General features: G+C 44.3%; 1 protein-coding gene across 2 annotated transcripts in view; it reads left to right on the forward strand.

Annotated features, from left to right (window-relative positions):
* fstl5 (follistatin-like 5) overlaps positions 1-12,500 on the forward strand; it is a 148,154-nt gene that overhangs the window by 86,913 nt on the left and 48,741 nt on the right. The window lies entirely within an intron of this gene.

Here is a 12,500-nt window from a genome sequence, read left to right on the forward strand (position 1 = left end):
TGGTTTTTCCTCTGCCTGGTAATCATCTTTATCAGATGAGATGAGCACGGCAGCTGGGAATAGCTGCTAAGTTTTGAACGGTCGAATTGAAATGAATGTGTTTAGCAGACGGGGGCTTTTAACCGAAAGTGACTAGAAAATGAGGTCCCATACATAATACATGCAGAACAACAGATGGGCACTTAACAAGAACGGCTGAGTGCCTACACATGCTACAATCCGCATGAAGTCTTTAACAAGCTATTTCTTATATAATGCTAAAACTTTACCAATGAAAGATCAGACCATGGTTAGTCTTAGGCAGAGGGATCATGTATTTTAGAGAAGAAAAAAAGGAAGAGAATGTTTAACTTTCTTTCCTTGTCTTTTGCCTTTGCTTCTCCGTCCTTCCTGTAGGCAGTGTGTGAGGAACCATGCTAGGTCATCATTTTTAAAACAGTTTTTCTATTTCTGAGATGAACTTCCTCTTCAGAGTCTCTGAAGCTGAGAGCGTTGATGGTGCCTGCTGGGGTGTCATTGCTTTAACGGCTCCGCTCAATTCTGCCCTACTGCCTACTGTGAAAATAAACGACAGAAGTCATAGTGACCGCTAAGGTGCAGTTCTCAATAGGTCTTAGCATGCTCTGCAATACTTTATTTCAAAAACGTTTTAAGGCAAATGGCATTTTAGGCTTAATTAGATTACATTTTAAGTAGTTTAAATTGCATTCCCTGCCATGTTTTTTGCAGGTATGTAAACAGCAATGCCAGCATGTTGCACATTCTTCAATTGATTTTCCTCAGTGCTCCGTTATTGAGTCATGACACCTTAATACAGGTGGTGTGCCGGAGCCTTTTGATTGAATTCCATTCGTCGTCGGTTCATTGCTATTGTGCAAACGGAGCCCATTAACACCCAGGAGGCAGAAAATGGGAGCGAGGTAATTTCCTGCCCCATTGTTCATCTAGCCTCCTTCATGGAGGTAGATCAGCATGGAAGCAGGACAAGCACACACACACACACACACACACACACAGAAATACACACATAAACACACACACCTACAGCACAGTGAGGTCTATTCTCTCTCATGTACAGCACCCCCTCTCTCTTCAACTATCTGGTTTAGTCAGAGAGTTGTGTTGATGTCGGTTTAGCTGGTCTTGCATGTGTGTGTGTGTGTGTTTTGCAGGCTGGATTCATACGAAGCGAAATATTCTAATGACTGAGTTATTCCCCTGCCAATCAGTGTCAGTTTTCAGAGCAGTGTTCACGTACACCAACAAAAAAAATAAAAATATAAATAAAATAAAACCTCAGCAAAGATGTCCCACCAGAAATAAATCCCACCCAAGACGTTCTACCTGACAAAAAAACGACTAAAGACACCCGGTCTGTCAGTGTGCTCTTATTTCCTTCAAATACAGGACCCCTTTAAGAGAGAGCATGCTGGCTTAAGATGACAAGAAGTCAGACGGATCTTTTCAGCCGTGTTTACGTTACGCTAGTCTTTTCTGTCCATGTCATTTAGTTTTCCTTTCGTTTCACCACATATCTGCCGCCCACCCTGCCTCTCTCAGCCGCCACCGAGTCTGGGTCGGCATGTGCCCCGGTCTGGCCCAGGTTTGTTCTGGAGTCGTCAGCCGAGTGGGTTGACATTTCTCCCCGCCTCAGAATCCACCTCCATTATGTACAGGGAGAGATGGAGGACGGAGAAAAAAAGAAAAATCAAGACAGAGGCTAGATAGAGGGGGGGCTTGAATCCTTAATGAGGTCCCATTGTAAAAGTGCTCAGTTCCTCATCAGCTCGCTGTGTGAAGAGGCTTGGAGAGAGTACCGCAGCCTCCGCACCTCACGGCACAGCATTATGGGATTGCGTGGGGGAAGAGGCCCTTCAAGCGGAGCTAATCAAACAGGCACATCCGAGGCAACACTTACTGCCTCTCCTCCCCTTTCCCCTCTCCCTCCTTGAAGAGTTGCAGCTTTTTCCCAAACTACTTTTTCTCTCTCCCCCACCACACCACTGCTCTTTCAGATAGGCCTCAGTCATGAAAGGAATATGGAGAAAGAAAAAAACCTGAACAGCACTTCATGATTCTTCTGCTGGTTCCCCTGCTCTCTCCCTCCCTCTCTCTCCTCCTCCTCCAAACGTACTTTCATGTGTAATTATATAACCGAAGAAAAACAACTGACCAGTCATGTCACTGTGATCATGTGACTACACTCATCCACGGTCCTGTGACTGCACTCTTACACGCTCACTGTGACTGCATCCATGGTCAGTTGACAGCGATATCTGTTGTCATGTGTGTGTGTGATCATCATGATGAAGAGCTTTAGATCCCCTGCACCGGTGTTAGTTACATACTCAGTGTGAGACATCGATGGCCAGTTTATCAGTGGCGCCCCCCCCCCCCTGCTGAGTTCCTTCGGGAGATCTGACAGAAGTCTGTCCCTCTCTGATGTTCTCAGAGCTAATGTTCCAGGACTAACGTCAAACACTCACATGTCCTGCTTTGATCGTAGCATCAAATGTAAATCCACATGAAGCCAGGGGCTGATTACACACGGCCTCCTGCTGACCGGAGCGGTTAGTTGAACGCGCTGTGGGCTTTTCAAAACAGCGTAACGTCATGCTTCTTGAAAAGGGTAAAGATGTGATATTACTGTTGGTCTCGCTCGCAAAGACAACCAGCAAAGCATGGGTCCAGGTTTTTCACCGTCACGCAATGTAATGGTAAATGCCATGGTTATAAAGATAGTTACATAGCATTTATTACTATGCTATTACACCCATGTGTCTCACTTTTGAACATCCAGAGCTGTTTTATCTTAATTAGGTTTTTTTACCCTAGCTGTAGGCTTCACACAACCTTATAATAAGGGAAATAATGATTTTATCAAGCAGAGCGTATCAGATAACATCCTCCACATTACTGTGCCAAAATATATGAAATGGCTCTTTGTGATAAGATGACCTCTGCGAAGAGAGATGGTTTAACTCAAAGGTGATCACAGTGCAGCCGTGGGCTCCGATTATCAGCAGCAGATTCAAAAGTTCAGTCAAATCATCTAAGATTTACTCCACAGAATGGGGCCCGATGAGCTTCCCACAGACACCAGAAATGATTGGTCTGTCTGAGGTGTGTTGTTCCTACGGTCACCAGATGGGTTGTCCTTGTATAGTTTTCTGAGATGGATTATTCTTAAGCAGAGGTTTTTTTTTTGGTCCTGTGTAGTTGTCAGGCATGTTCAGCACACCAGGATGTGATGTATCAAGCTTTTTGTTCCCTTCCCCCAAATATATCTTTGTTAACTGTGGTCAATATAATATTATATATATATATATATATACCGTATAATGTTTCCTGTGGTCTATAGAATGTGTTGGGTTTGCTTGGGGTTAGATGCACTGATAAAGGACATGCTAGTATGGGAACGATTGAGTCAGACTTTAATCAATCAGCACTGACAGCAATCTATGTCAAGGCTGTCACATCACTTCTTGTTACCCAAAAGCCTTGGGCTGCAGACCGCATCCCCACCTGGCCTCAGAGCCTGGCATTATCAGGACAAGAGCTAACAACCTCATGGCCTTAATATCTAGGATATAGAATGTGCTCCCAATAAGCAAATATAAAAGCAAATGTATTAACCTACTGTCACTACACACACAAACACATATACTAGATAAACACACACACACACACACACACACACACGCAGAGAAACACACATAAACACACACACCTACACACACAGATGCACACACACAAACACACACACACACACACACACACACACACAGATGCACACACATACAGACAGAGAACATGAAGGGAGAACCGTGAAATGCATCCATCTCTGGTCACAATAATAAGCCATGTTTGATGTACTCCGTGCGCTGTTAGTCATACTTAGTCATGCTTTGGCTTTACAGTGGTGTGCTTTTGTAATGCGAAATTAAAAGCTAAAGGCCAGTTATGGAGCAGACACTTTCATCCAAAGCAACTTACATTATGCATCATGCAGTGGCTAGGAAACCCTAGGAATCAAACACAAGTAAACCGCCTGGAAGGTGACAACGCCAGCACAGAATCTGCCTAAATGAATGACACCATTATAACAATAGTATGTTACTACAGCAAAGGTGTATTACTACAGAACAGTTATGCAATCCTCAACCAGTGAGCAGTGCCTCCATGTCCATTTGCATTAGACAGTTTTTCCTCTTGGGCCTTGGGCCTATCACATTTATCGTGCAAATAGCAGCTGAATGCAAAACACAGTGAAAACACACTGACTGTATCTGTGGGGGGGTGAAGCTGCTGCAACTTGTCCGAACTTACAAAACATTTGAAAAACATAAGTATCAATTTAAATGTATTTAAAACTATCAATGAGTAATAATAATAGTAATAGTAATAACAAAACTGTACCACCAACAAGACACACTGAAATGATGTATTGATTCTAAGAGACTATATGACCAGTGGCATCTATCCTTAATGAAATTATGTTGATAGCACTAACACAGCATGCTAATCAGCATGACCTAATGCGGTGTGTGTGTTTGTGTGTGACTGTACGGTATGAGTGGAGCTGGTGTTACTGGAGTGAGGAGTGTGGCTGAGCAGTGGCTGTGAGCTCCTCTCTGCTCCTCTCTGCCCAGTCAGGAATCTGGAATCTGGCTATTGATCTCCTGTTTGATAGAGTGTGCAGCTTTTGAAGTAGACCAGTTTTCTTCACCAGGGACTTAAATCCCCCAGAGAAGGAGAGAGAGAGAGAGGGAGGTAGAGAGAGAGGTAGAACATGGGCCTGTGTGTTTTGGTGTGTGTATGTGTGAGAGAGTATGTGTGTGTGTGTGTGTGTGTGTGTGTGTGTGTGTGTGTGTGTGTGTGTGTGTGTGTGTGTTTGTGCATACAAGGCCTTGACTTTAACACACACAGACTACTCACACAACTAACCACAGTTTGTCACTCCCTCGCACAGTTAGAAACAGCAAGGGTCAGAAGCAATTATCTTGTCACATCAAACACAACGATAGTAGCTGAGTGTACAACAGTGTGCAAGGGGTAGCTGTGTGTGAGTGGCTGTCCGTGAGCCGGCACACATTCACACACACACACACACACACACACACACACACACACACACACACACACACACACACACACACACACATGTCTGGCATGCTCGTGGGAACTTTATCCCCAGACTAATGAGTTTGGGCTTGTCTGCTCTGGTCTGGTGGAGAAGGAGGTGAGGAAGGAGGGAGGAGATGGTGAGTGGGAGCGGGAGTGGGAGCGGGAGCAGGACTTGTTTTTATTCATAACGCTCAGCATGATGACAATTAATGTCTCCTCACGCCTGAGCCTGGCCTGCCCCCAGCACCGCTCAATTACGGCCCTCTAACGTGGCGCTCATTTCACCGGGTCATTTACATATGGCTTTACAAAGATTTCTACAAGTTCCAGACACCAATTAAAAACTTCGGAGTCACTTTTTTTTTATCTCTCTATCTCTCTGTGCAGTGAAGACCAAAGCTTTTTTATGCATGAGAAGGAAAATACGGATAGAATAGAAATAATGATAAAATAAAAGTAATGAGTGTTATTTCAGTACGTGGTCTATGCCAGCAGAGCAAAGTGAGCGTGAGGTTGTCCTCAGCAACCGTAAATAAAGATGTTCTGGTCACACACAGGCTCTGCCTTCAGATATGCCACTGTTGTCTGATAACGCACGGTTACGCCTTCAGGTATGCCAATGTTGTCCGATAACGCACAGTTACGCCTTCAGGTATGCCAATGTTGTCCGATATCGCACGACTACACCTTCAGGTATGCCACTGTTGTCTGATAACGCACGGCTATGCCTCCAACACCAGGAACCCCTGACTCTAGAGTGTAGATGGTCGTCTTTTAAACACAAACAGCCTCTGATGAAGGGAAGTAAATATGGCTTTGTAGTGTTATGAGTCTTTCATATTAGGAGCAGTGCTGTGATATTAAAGTGTGGAGGGAGACTGGAGGGATGTTGTTCTTTAGGCATACCACAGATTAAAGGCTCTACACTCACACAACGCATTTACTCACGATACCTTAAAGGCTCAGTGTGTGATGCTGCCTGATGCTGAAACGCGAGCTGAACACACACTCACACACATACACACATACACACAAACATGCATACACACACACACACACACACACAGACAGACACATGCACACTCAGACACACTCACTCTCTCTCTCACATACACACACTCACACATACGCAAACATGGCTGAATGCCAATCTGTCGGGCCTAAGGCCTACCCTTCTCCCTCAAAATCATGTTGACGAACACACACAAAGAGCTAACCTGTTTTTTGTTTATTTTTCTTTTAGTTTAGACAGACACAGGCAATGGATTTCTGTTGGCTTTATCAAAAATAGCATACTTTATAAGAAAGTGCTGGAAATTAAAATTCCTTACGGCAGTTCTAGGTGTGTGTGCACTCACACAAATAAGCTCTGGGAGCAGAGACAAAGCTTTAAAGACAGATTTATGTGCTTTATTGCTTTCTGAGTTCAGCTAGTTATCATCACTCTAACCCAAATATAACCCTGTCATAAAGCGCTGATATTAAAACCAAACCCCTCCTTCTCAAACACACACACACAAACACACATTTATACACTCGGTCACTCACACACACATGCTCTGACACACACATTACATATGATAGCACATCTGCTCAAAATACACAGGCCCACGCATGTCTCTGTTTTGATTATTTGTGCTCTTGAATATGCAATTACAATTTTCATTACAGCAGATTTTTGGAAGTGTGGAAAAAACACCACACTATATTAGAAATGCAATTTATTTCCTCACATCATCACTCAAGCTCACCTCTCCCACCTCCATCGACCAGTCACGCATCCAGCAGCCATCTCTCTCTCTCAGGCTGTTTCCACACGCAGAGAGTGGGCTTAGGAACGAGAGAAGGAGAAACCTTGAATACCAGAGTCTGGAGTTATTCATCCACTGCCACTGATACAACTGATCCTATGCATTGTTAGAGCTGGTCTTCTGCCCTGTTAGAGCTGGTCTTCTGCCCTGTTTGAGCTGGTCTTCTGCCCTGATAGAGCTGGTCTTCTGTGCTGATAGAGCTGGTCTTCTGTGCTGATAGAGCTGGTCTTCTGTGCTGATAGAGCTGGTCTTCTGTGCTGATAGAGCTGGTCTTCTGTGCTGTTATCATGTGATCATCTTTAGTTGGAAGCTACTATTACCTGCCTAATCAGCTGAAGTGTCCTTGTTGAGACACATAATGTGATTACAGGAGCAGCAGTGAGTTCATTTTGTGTGTTTATCCATCAGTTAGTACGTGTGTGTGTGTGTGTGTGTGTGTGTGTGTGTGTGTGTGTGTGTGTGCGTGTGCGTGTGCGTGTGTGTGTGAGGGAGGGGGGGGGGGCAGAGAAAGAGAGACAGAAAGAGAGAGGGAGAGAGAGAGAGAGAGAGAGAGAGAGAGAGAGAGAGAGAGAGAGAGAGGAATTCATACCGAAACATCGACACACCTCAATCCACTGGACTTAACTAAACGCACACCACAAAGGAAGCAAACACATGGATATGTACACACAAATATATGCCCACACACACACACAAATATATTCACATACACACACACACACACACACACACACGTATGCAGTGCTCATTCACCCATCCCTGCTCTCATTTGTCTGTGTTGATGCGATTCAGTCCATCAACCTGTCACCACACACACACACACACACACACACACACATATACACACACAAACACACACTCTGTCATGCTCTTATGCACATAGCCAGTATTTAACAACATTCATGGCTGAGGTCTGAATGAGAGGAAATCGGCTTGCGGGCACGAGAGAGAGAAGAGACACAGAAGTGTACTGGCTGCCAGGGAAAGCCCATCTCCTTCACTGAACGCTTTTCTGTCCTATGTTTTCCATGTGTCGTGTCTATGCGACTACTTATTAATAAAATAATCAGGCTCACCCGGAGTTTAAGTTCACTCGTCAAACATCACTTCATTTACTTGAGGTTCTGAACTCAATGTATACATGCGCATGGAGAATAACCAATAGGAGAACAATCCATAGGGGAGTGCTTACACATAAAGAAATAGATCCTTATTAAACACTACACCATGCAAGACGAGGTGTGACAATTAGTCCAATTAGAGAACTGCATGGCTGTATGGTGTAGCACTGTGCGGATTGCTACTAAAATAACCATAACCAATGAAATAGCCATTATATGTAGCCGATGCTTTCATCCAACGTGACTTATGACTCGTACAGTAGACTACAGATGTGCGTTTAATTACCAGGACCCTCTAGGGTGTCTATTGACAGCACCACACACACAGGCACACACACACACACACACACACACACAAAGGCACACACACACAGATCAGCCCTGGTGTGCAGGCAGTAGCAGGATCCCTGAGGCTTCCCGTCTGTGTTAAACTTTTACAGGTTGATCAGTTAGTCATAAAAACTTTTATTTCAATCAGGCAACATTGTCAGCAGTTTGAGAGGCCTGTGGTGCAATCAGCCAGCACCCTCATGAGGGAGGCAATGCACACAGGCAGAGAAAGGTGGTAGCAGCAGCAGTAGTAATAGCAGTAATAGTGGCAGCAGCCTCAGTAGTAGCAGCATCAGTAGGAGTAGCGGTAGTAGTAGCAATAGTAGTAGTAGTAGTAGTAATAGCAGTAGTAGTAGTAGCAGTATCAGTAGTAGCAGTAGTAGCAGTAGTAGTAGCAGTAGCTGTAGTAGTAGCAGCAGCAGCAGCAGTATCGGTAGCAGCAGTAACAGCAGCAGCATCGGTAGCAGCAGTAACAGTAGCAGTAGCATTGGTGTCCAGCAGGGTCAGCCCACCCCCCGCCCCCGCCCTTGCCGGCCTGTGATTTATCCTTCCCCCAGCAGCCCCTAATGGCCCGGGGCTGGTCTAAATCACACGCAGAGGTCCTCTGCTTCATCACTGATTACTTCCTCCAGACTAATGGCTGCTTCCTCCAGCCCAGCCAGGTGTTTTATAAATCAGTTCCACTCTGCAGGCTACAGCCAGAGCACCCACACACATATAGGCACATGTATAAAAATACACACACACACACACAAGCCAACATACACACACCCACACACACACATATAGGCACATGTATAAGAATACACACACACACACAAGCCAACATGCACACACCCACACACACACATATAGGCACATGTATAAAAATACACACACACACACACAAGCCAACATACACACACGCAGACACAATACATACCTACACTACCACCCCCCACCCACACACACACACACACATATAGGCACATGTATACAAATACACACACGCAGACACAATACATACATACACTACCACCCCCCCCACCCACACACACACACACACACACACACACACACACAGACACACACACACACACACACCCACACACACACACACACACACACACACACACACACACACACACACACACACACACACACACACACACCGCTCTTCTATAATGTCCTTGTGTGGTAGTCGGAGGTCACAGTGTAGTCCTCCTCATTCTTGCCCCGCTAAGCAGCCTGGTCATGATGATACATGGCAGCGTAATTGAATGGCTGGTGAGGATGTAATAGGATAGTGTTATCAGGTTATTACACCCACCCTTCCCCCTGCATACATGCTCTCATACACACACACACACACACACACACACTCACACACACAAACACACACACACACACACACACACACACACACACACACACACACTGAAATGTGAGATATGTCCTCTATGGGCTGATTGTATGTATATGTTTGTGTGTATTTCCATGCCTGTGTGTGTGTGTGCGTGTGTGTATATATTCCTATGCTGTGTGTGTGTGTGTGTGTTTTGGAGAGGGAAGAGAAATGGAGATTCCGGGGTAGACGATGTGCAATCTGAGATTGATGTGATTGAGGTATATAGGCTTGTAAAGGGTCATGGTAAAAGGTTTTGTTATGTAGTTTAGTTCAGAGTGTTTCACATTAGCTTAGATCTGATCATGAAATGCCTTTTATTCGCCAATAAAAGCAGTAATGAGCACACTGGTTTGCCCACTGCCCTTTCGATTCATGAGGAAGTCGAAGCACTGAGTCATACCATCAGCAATAGTGACAGACTGAGCATTCTACCTTTATTATAACAGATATCAGTGACTATGCCAGACATACTTTGATATCCTCTTAGCCACAGTGAGGAAGCAGGTTGATTTATGGGAGCTGTATTATGCTATGTGGTCCTAAAGTCAGTCTGGCCTGCTCTGGCCGTGGATAGGAAGGGAACAATCACATAGTTTGTTTTGAGTTTTTTGCAGTGCAGTTTAGTACAGAGCCAGTGTGAAAACGCCAACCGCATACATTCAGATACAATTCTCCTCCGGGTGGCCTCTTCATCTACACAGCATGACGAAGCTATGAAGTGCAGCGCACCGGGATTTCCGCTAGCATTTATATTCTTGCTAGCCCAGTGTCAGCAGAATAAAATAGGTGCCAACAAAAGCCAATAGGCTGTAATGTAGCCCAGTGCACACCTAGGTTGACAAAAGAATGACAACGTCCTTGAATCAGTTTGACTGTTACCAGTATGGCACTCGGGAGTGGGCATTTGTTTGTAGGGAGGGCAGCTAAACTCAGCATGAATAGATAGTGTCCAAATCCTGCCCGTGTGCCATAGTGTAGGCTGCAACTGCAACCTCGCAGCACGAATGTGCTTGACACCACTTTATTCCAATTGGATGCAATTAAAGAATATCGAACTGCCCTGCTTAGCAACCATTTCTATTCATTGCCACCGCTGTGGTTATGGTGAAGGCTTTGGAAGGTGGAGCACAGATTTATTTGCTTTGGTTAAAACACAAATATCAGTCCGTCCAGGATTTTCAGAACTTTTTTTGTGTTTTTTTTTGCAATCAAAATGACAGATTTATACACATTTCTTTAAACCCCACTTCCACATGTAGTAGAAAACAAATTAGAGAGAGATCGAAATCCTTTTTTTTGTTTGTTTGTTTCTATGTCTTCAATTCATGCAGTGGAGACAGTGTTATCTGATTTCACAACACACACACACACACACACACACACACACACACACACACACATTAGTGTAAGGACATGCCACTCATACACATGTGAGGGTTAAGGGTTAAAGGTGTCCTGGCATGATATGGAGGGTGGATCACATGCAGCACCGTGTCAAGATGCCATTGAGCCTGTGGGTGCAGGAGAGAAGCGGAGGGCAGAGTTATGAGAAGCAAACATTCTGGACTCATTTGTTAAATTAACTTTTAATGAGAGTGGGTGAAGTAGAGATGCGAAATTGCAGGAGGCTCTGAAGGAGGAACGGTTTTGCTGCGGCTGAGCTGTGTCGTAATTTTCACCCTCCATAATCGCCTAATCATTTGAGAAAGCGCAACCTCTGTACTCATTTGTTTTAGTTTGAAACTCAATTATGCTTTTTTTCTGGGTGCTGTTTTCCTCAGCTTTGAAATCATATTTCATATCACAACACATGAACTATACAGTAATAGTTAACACACACACACACACACACACACACACACACACACACACACACACACACACACACACACACACACACACACACACATAGACTATACAGTAATGATCCACACACACACACACACAGACACATGGACTATACTGTAATGGGACTCATCGTAGCCTGTAGATCAAATAAGGCTCTTTGTCTCCCAGTACATGTCCATTTACATGCAACCTAAAATCATATGCATTTTAAAATGAACCTATATCACAGAAATAGTTTTGCTTGTTAAAATGATAATTTAATCAATTTGATGTTACATCATAAAGTGTATTTTACATAAGCCTTTTGTTGGACAGAAAATGTTAAAAGCTTCATCGTCATAACTAGTCTAACTGATTCTGGAGAAGAGGTGTTCCCTTTAGCAGAGAAGAAGTAGAGGAGACAGGCATAGAGCTGAAGTTAGCATTAGCGGGAGATGTTAGCATTAGCCGAGAGACCACGGAAGAGAGGTTCGAATTTGCCAGGCAAAGAGGTGAAGTTAGCAATAGCCAGACATGTTAGTGTTAGCAGAGAAGACAGGCAAAGAGGTGAAGTTAGCATTTGCAGGAATTAGCTTTAGCAAAGAGGCCACAGAGTAAGCAGGCATGCATCTAGCATTATCTGAGGCAGGTGCAGGCTTATCTACAGTCTCACGGGGGGCTGACAGAGCAGAGGCTTCAGCAGCTCATTACTCTTATTGTTCAGTATTTGATCTGGCTGTTTTTATCTCTCACTCAAAAATCACTCACACATCACTCAAACACCACTCGACTCTTTCCACTTCATACTGGAGCTTCTCAGCTTCTGTTCTAATGAAACTGATGAAGCTGGAGAGGAGTTTGCTGATATATAAACTTACTCATTCTGTACGAGCTATT

Source organism: Clupea harengus, chromosome 6 (genome assembly GCF_900700415.2).
Source record: "Clupea harengus chromosome 6, Ch_v2.0.2, whole genome shotgun sequence".
In the NCBI taxonomy this organism is placed as follows: domain Eukaryota; kingdom Metazoa; phylum Chordata; class Actinopteri; order Clupeiformes; family Clupeidae; genus Clupea; species Clupea harengus.